This window comes from Heterocephalus glaber, unplaced genomic scaffold (genome assembly GCF_053883595.1).
Source record: "Heterocephalus glaber isolate CG9 unplaced genomic scaffold, H.glaber_assembly_v1.0 deba00001472, whole genome shotgun sequence".
NCBI classification, from domain to species: Eukaryota; Metazoa; Chordata; class Mammalia; order Rodentia; family Bathyergidae; genus Heterocephalus; species Heterocephalus glaber.
Window position 1 is genome coordinate 27642645 of NW_028258315.1, and position 7970 is coordinate 27650614.

The following is a 7970-nucleotide window of genomic DNA, read 5'->3' on the forward strand; positions in this document are numbered from 1 at the left end:
AGACGTAATGTTTCTGAATTTTTTTGGAGAGCCAGAAAATCAGATGTATAAGACAAGAGTGATACTTGTGTGCATAAACATCTCTGCTGTCGCAGGGGTTAGATGCCCCAAACGCTGTCATAATTGCAACCATACACAACAGGGAACCCCAATACTTGTGCATGGCCACCAAGTTAGTCACTCATATCCAACTCCAAACCATCTCAGAATGCATGGGTCATGGGTAACATTATAGCAGCAACAGGGAGTCTGGAAATGTGTCCATCAAATGTTCCCACCTTGTTATAGGTAGACACACTGGAAAGGGATCCTAGTGATTGCTAGCTGAACAGTGTTCCCATCATTCACAGTTTGGGTTCTTCACATTCATTGGAGACCACTACTCTTCTGCTTAGCCATCCCCAACAGCAGTGAAAAATCTCTCAACATTTCAAAAAGAGGCCCTTCCAGTTTCATGAGGATCGCATTTTTGTCTGGCTGATGATATTCATTCATCCTCTAAGTTAGCACAATTCCTACCTAATATCTTTTCACTGTGGACAAAATTAGTAACTAAATCACGACCAGCATTATCTCTATGAAACAGCATCGGGGACGTGGACCAGAAAAGCATGGAGGAAATGTGGGCTGGTTTTTCAGTCCTTGTTTCTACAACTGAGCACAGCCTCTACTTCAAATTTTTAATTTCTGTCCTCTGCTATCCATTCCATTTTCTCTTTGTCTTCATATCTCACCTCAGTTGGTGGAGGACAAATAAAATACCAAGCGATGAAAACTTTGATTCTTGTGTGGTCCAGCCTCTGGAATGTCTTGGATGTGGGAGTTTCTGTAGCTGTCTATTAACTTTACAACTCAACATGGCACAGGGAGGATCCTAAAACATCTCCTGGTCCAGTCACACTGGTCCATGCCTTCACTGGACAGCAGTGACCCATTGTCATCTGATCATCAGGATCCATCATTCTTTCCTTTATTGACTTTCATTCATCCCATGACATGAGGCGAATCAAAAGCCTTGGTGGAACTCTCCACTTCTAGGTCACCAAAACCAATGCTATGTCTCCTGAAGTATGAGCATATGAGTTTCTTCTTCTTTTTTTTTCTTTTTATGTCCTTGTTGTTGTTGTTGTTGTTGTTGTTGTTGTTGTTACTCTAACCCTGGACTGTCTGCAGTCATGGGAACAAGAAGTGAACATTTTGGAAATGGGACATCAGTTGCAATAGTGCAAGAAGCCACTCCTTCTTCGACCCCTTTGTACCTTTGTATCCACCCCTTCCACACCTTTGTATCCTGGCTGTAAAGGAAATGGCATTAAGAACAAACACTGTATCCCGTAGGAAACTCTCTAACTTTCCAAGTGTCTCCTCAGTACTGTCATTACTGAATCTTCGGTATGCTAAATTTTATTATCTCCAAGGCTTTCTGAGTAAAGTGATACATGCTAAGAGTAAAGAATTCCACCTTTATCAATCATGTCTTTTATTCTCTGCATTCTGAAGAACTGGCCTCTGAACCTTATTGACTTCAGAGATACAGTCCTTCCCAGAGTTAGCTAATTCCTAGAGGTAGTAAAAGACCCCCTGCCTAGCCAATGAAAAAGGGGAGCATACCTTCTTTCATGTGCAAAAGCAGCAGTCCAGAGGCCACACTTACCTCTTCTATGGGGCTCTCACACTCTGGGCCACCACACACCTTTGCTAATATCCCCCAGGCACAGTCCTGTGCCCCAGAGAAGAATTACTCTAACTAACCAGTTCTGAGCTGCTTAACTGCCTCCCTTGTTCCTTCCTGCAGAAACACCAATGAAAGGTCTTGCTCATGTTTCCCCCTCACTCCCTCTACTTTCTTCTGACCCTGGTCCTTCCCCATCCCCTCCCTCCACACTAGGCTGTGCTCCCACTCCTGGAATTGTGAATAACGATCCATCTTTTCAATAGCAGTCATCTCCTGACCTGTTGGCCTCATTGTACCTGAATAAAAATAAAACCTATACTGTAAACACAACTTGTATCAACCCATTGGCTTCATTTGCTCATTGGAAATCAATTCTCTGAATAGAAGCAATCCTGTGCGAAATGGTTTCATGGTGTAACTGCAGGATTGTGTTCCTTGCAGAAGCATGGCAGATAGATAACATGAATTTAAATGGAGATTATAACAACCTGCTTCTAGGTTAGTCGATACAATAGTGTCTAATGGGCACAGTATTGTATTCGGGCCTGCTTTGTTTCTGCTGGGCTGGAGCTAAGAAAGGCAACCAGAAGTTAACTTTATAAACACTAGAGAAGCTGGGAGAACTCACTGACAATTGTCTTGTCCTCAACAGTGAGGTCTCCTTTGCAGAGGAGGCTTTTGTGGCTTAGCCTCTGACTTTAGTTTTCCATGAGGCTTCAGTCAAGCTAAGGGCTGAACTCTGGTTTCCTCACCTGGGGAGGGTGTAGGATCAATTTCCAAGCTTTCATTTGCTCACTGATAATCATTTCCCTTGACTAGAAACAATGCAGTTATTGGCAGTCTTGGTCGGCACCACATGAGACTCTTTACAGGGCTGCCTGATAATCTGTCAGTTGGCTTCCTCTAGTTGCGTCATCCAAAAGAGGGGAAGAGATCACACAAAATGGAAGCCACAGTCTATTTATAACCAAATCCTGGAAGTGACATCCCATCATTCTTGCCATATTCCTTATTCTCATTAGTATGAGACACTAATTCCAGCCCTCACCCAAAGAGCTGTCCTTTCAGAAGTTGAACACATATACGGGGGTGGCGGTCAATGGGACCCTCTTAGAAGATGCCCACCACCATGCCTTGAATTGAGAATTTAAAACATTAAGTTAGTTCATCTTTTCCATTTGGCTTTCCAGTACTGAGGAGAAGGCCATCCGTCTCAAAGTTCCATTATCTTTTGTGCGTTGCTACTGGCCCACCACAAGAACATGCCTTCCATGGAACACAGGCAATAACTTAAGCAAATAGTTCACCATTGCATCTCATGGATCCTCACTACCTGTCTTCTAGTATTGGCTGGATCATTGGAAACCCAGTCTTGGGTGCCCATGTTCTCAAGACTCGGTACAACCAGCCCTGATACTACCTTAGTCCTGCTTAAGGTTTGCAGTTGAAGATAACAGAGCAAACTTTAGCTAACACAAGAAAGGGGAAATAAAAGTTATTAGCTTTGAGGATTTCTGGGAGTGCCAGTGAATATGAGTTGGATGAGGAAATGCCCAATGTGGCCCAGGACTGACTTCATAGGAACCAACTGCCATCAGTTCCTGCCACTTAGCAGTTGTGTCTCTGCACACTGTGCCCCAGAGATCCTGCCATGCCGACCAGGGAGGTCAGCTTGCTCCACCAGACACAGCATGTACCTGGCCTGAGCTCTATGGCTCACAATGCTCACAACCATTGCCCAGACTCAGTGCATTGTTAATTAGATCCCAGGTTGCAGGCAGACCCTGGGTGCAAGGTAGTTTGTGAAACAGAGCTTACTTTACAGCCTCCAGTGTACCCAAGTTACCATACTGTGGCTACAGCATGGAATCTAGAATAGTGACTAACATGAGATGAGCCCTCAGTAAATTCTAAAATATTTCACATACTATTTTCCTACCCATTTGACCTATGTCACTGCTACATGCTTCCGGCTGTCATTGGGGACCCTAAGACAAAGGATACATTTTTTTTTTTTTAAAAAGACTAAAACTATAGAAAGAGGCAAACTAAAAGAAAGGCAAGAAATTTGCACTTACAGAATGAGGGGCCCTGCACCATGATGGATGTTTCCCCATTCCTTCTCCTTTAGGATGGTCACAGGAAAATTCATTATCTCACTGGTCTCTTTTGGCTGGACTCAGCTAACGCTTAAAGAGATATCAACCCAAGGAACCAAGAAGGATGGAAATGAGCCTCTGGGTATCAGCTCCTTTCCCAGCTCTTCTCCCAAGGGTTAATTTTCTCTGTGCTCACCTGCCTGTCATTTAAACACACCCAAGGTGAGCATGCATAATGAAATATTTAACTTCAGTCAGCCTCAGGATGATGTTCTGTATGTGACCTCATAGCCACTTTGGCTGCTGGGCTCTGGTTAAGTAAAGATTAAGCTTAAGCTTTTATTCAATTTCTGATGGCTAAATGCAGATGCACAAGGAGTGCAAACAAATTCACACCACTTATGCCTCAGTCTACTCTGTCTTGGGTGACCCTCAAGCTGGCCTTGGAAGCTGAGGCACCATCTTGTGGCTGTACCTCCCACAGACCGGAGCTTTCCAGGGCAGCTTCAAGAGTGAGACACGTGTGCTAAGGAGTTGACCCTGGGACTAGCTGGTGGGCACAGGGCAGCCAGAAAACCCAGATTCAGCTGCCCCCCAGCCAGGAGCAAAATTCCCAGCATGCTGCAGAGAGCCCGTGTGACCTGTGATGTAAGAAAATCACATATCCTGCTGCAGGTACCTAGCTGTGGATTTCCTTCCCCTGAGGAGCCCTTTCCAGGAGTGTGCAGCCATGGACCTAGTCCCTGCTTCTTGAGGCATGTCACATCCGTTACTTCAGACTGAGTAGCTTTGCATGGAACAATTGGTCTTAGAGAGACGCAACTGAGACAAGTGCCCTGTGCTAATGCTTGGAGGACATCCTTTTGTCTAAGAGTTGATTTACTCTGAAAACACTTTCTTTTCCAATTGCCAAATTCTTTCATGATGTTTGCACCAGGGGAGGAAATCTATTCTCTAAACATTTTTCCCTAAAATGCATCATGGACTCTGCCACTAGTTCCCTGCGTCATCTGTGGCCAGGTTACATTAACTGCTTTGTCTTCTGTTTCTCCAATCCATAATGATTATTAAACTGGAATTACCACTATGGTTATTTCCAGCTCTAAATCACCATGAGCACTTAGAAACATTTACTGTCTGCGTGCTAAAACTTTAGGTAGCAAAATGGTTTTCAAAATGGCACTAAGGTCTCTGATTGAATTTATTATAGTGAATGGGACAAATGATATGTGAGGAGGAAATAGTGGCTTTTTGCTTACCTCAAATGAAGTGATCATTATAAAAAGCATTAATATTTGCCTGTAATTTCCTTCTTGAACAATGGCGAAAAATTAAGGGTTCATTTTAATCATTCAGCACCTTGTTTATCACATTCTCCATTGTGTACTTAGCATCTAAATTAAATGAATGAATTATCACAGGTAAATGCATTTGTTTTACATCATGTACAGCATACTGTGGTATTAGCATTTATAAGACATAAATAGCAGTGACATTCATGTTCTTTTTCCTAAGCTCATAAAGGAGGTGGGGAAAATGAGCCTCTCCAGCTGCTGTCTGCCTGCAGCAATACTACCTGCAAAACTGGGAGCCTTCATTGCTGCAGCGCTTTGGCTGAGTTTAATAACATTGGCAAGGAGCTTCTGGGAAGGGAGCAGTGACAGGCACAAGCCAGACCCACTGTTAGCACTGGCTAGCATGAGAGACTCTATAGAATACAACAGGAGAAAGGGCTCTAGCACTCAGATTTCTTAAGCCCCTGCTTACTATTCTAAGGGAAGCCTACTTCTGGGCCCTCTCCACTGGGATGACCATAATGATGATGATGGTGATGGAGGTTTAAGGTGATGGGGGTTCATTTCTTCACCCAGCAGCCACTGTCTGGCACCTTTTGTGTGCCACACACACAATCACCTGTGAGATAGGTCCCTGCCCTGAAGAACCTCATGGTCAAGCCAGATAGGAAGGGCAGGGTTGGGATTTGGCTCAACATGCAAATGAAAGCAGCCCCTCCAATCAGGTTCCCTAGTTAGGATATCATCAGCTACAAAAATGGGGAGTTGATAGGAATTGTCAGCAATGGGGTGATGTTTTACAAGCAAGTACCTAGGGATGCTGGATTTGCGGGGCACCAGCTTTCCCTCACTGCAGGTTTCTCTCTGCTTCTGTAGTAGAAATAAGGCTGATGAGGTGACGAAGGAGGGGACATGTAATTTGTTACAAAGGCATAAAATCATAACAATGACACAAAGGGATACAGGAGAATGGGCAGCAGCTACTGCTCCGTGTGCTTCTTTGTTGGTGCAGATCTGAGGTAATGGATTAGGCAGGTAGTCTGGTTTACCTCCAGCTGTAAGGCACATGAACTTCAGGCAGCTGCACACTCCCAAGATCAGCTTGAATGAATCCAAGAAGTAAACATCTGTAAGAGAAATCATAAACTGAGCTATGTCTCTTCAGGGCCAACCTGGAAAGGGAAACCTCCCCGATTCATTTTTGAGATCATCTGTGGTGTGTCTTGCCTAACCTCATACAGATTTATCAGTTCCCTGCAATGGAGAAAGGCTGCTCAGCCCCTCACATGACTGGGATGGCCCATCTGTGGGAAGAGATGAGGCTTCAAAACTCAGGAGAGATGAAGAAATGAGACACAGGGGTCATGAATGAAACCTGCACCATGAGATGGGAAAGAGACCAGATTTCCTTTGGTTCTCAATTCCATTGTTGTTTTTTGATTTCTCCTTTGCTGCCATCTTCTCTAAAGCATATGTTTTGAAGGTGACATCTGGTTATGTGCCATCAAGAGAAGTGACCTCCTGTGTAAGGGAGAGAAACGTTTGTGTAGAGTGCAGTCCCCTGTGAGCAGTGGGTGTGGGCTGGCTGGAGCCGTGGGTGTGTCATTGTCCCACTGTCCGTAGTGGATGCAGTCTGTGACAAGGAGCACTATCCCGGCAGTGAGATGATATAACTTGCTCAGAATAGCATTTCACCCAAATCTAAACACTGTAATGTAACATTTTATTCTTATCTAGGCATGCTTGTGTCCGGAGAAATCTACTTGTAATTCTGGGAACCAGAAGAAGAAGGCAATTTAGCAGAGAAGATTGAGGCTGTGATGTTTCCCGGGTGAGAGGGTCTCCATATAGTTAGTGTCGGTGGAGTCAGGGTTAGACTCTCAACCTGGAAATGCAGGTCCCAAGGGCCTTTCCCTGTATGCAAGAAGAAAGCAATTGCTAAAGCCTCTTCCTAAACTTTGGCTCCTGCAACCACTTAACACAGTTTCCTCCCCTATGACCTTCTGCAAGGGAGAAGGGAGGTGTGGATGTGAAAGCTCAGACAGGAGTGTTGAGATGAGAAGAAAGAAGCACAGAGGATGGCAGCACCAGCCTGACTTCCTTTGAGTCCAGAGCTTTGGTGCAGGCACCACACACAACCGTGTGATGGCTCCTCAAAGGATGAGCTAGCATCTCCACAGCACCCAGCAATCCCATGTCCCAGTATTTATCCAAAAGAATGGAAAGCAGAGATTCAAATGGGTATCTGTTCACCATGCACAGAAGCATTGTTCCCAACAGCAAAAAAGGTAGAAACAATCATCAGTGTGCACTGATGGATGAATGGATAAACAAAGCGTGATGTATATATGCAATAGAATATTGTTCAGCCTTGAAATGGAGCAAAATTCTCACGCATAGATGAAACTTAGAGATGTTATGCTAAGTGAAATAAGCTGGGCATAAAAGGACAAATGTTGGGTAAGTCACCTATATGAGAGATCAAAAGTAGGTAAATTCATAGTGACAGAAAGTGGAATGGGGCAGCCAGGAGCCAAGGAATGAAGACAATGAGGAGTAGTGTTCAAGGGCGCCGAGTTTTTGTTTGGGATGATGAAAAACTTCTGGAGATGGCCGGTGGTGATGGCTGCAGAACGGTGTGAATGTACTTATGCGGTGGAACAGTACACTTAGGAATGACTACCGTGGTAGACTTCGATGCAATGTATATATCATCACAGTAAAGGAAGTGAGAAGCTTGCTGGGCTGTGAACCAAAATGAAATCAGTGTAGTTCTGGGAAGAACCAGTTACTCTGGGAATAGTGATCTCAGGAGGGCTGAAGTTAGACCCCACTCGAGAAGCCGTTCCTCAGCATCGGATCCTACAGTGTCTAATTCAGATCCTGGGCGCCACGTGGAGC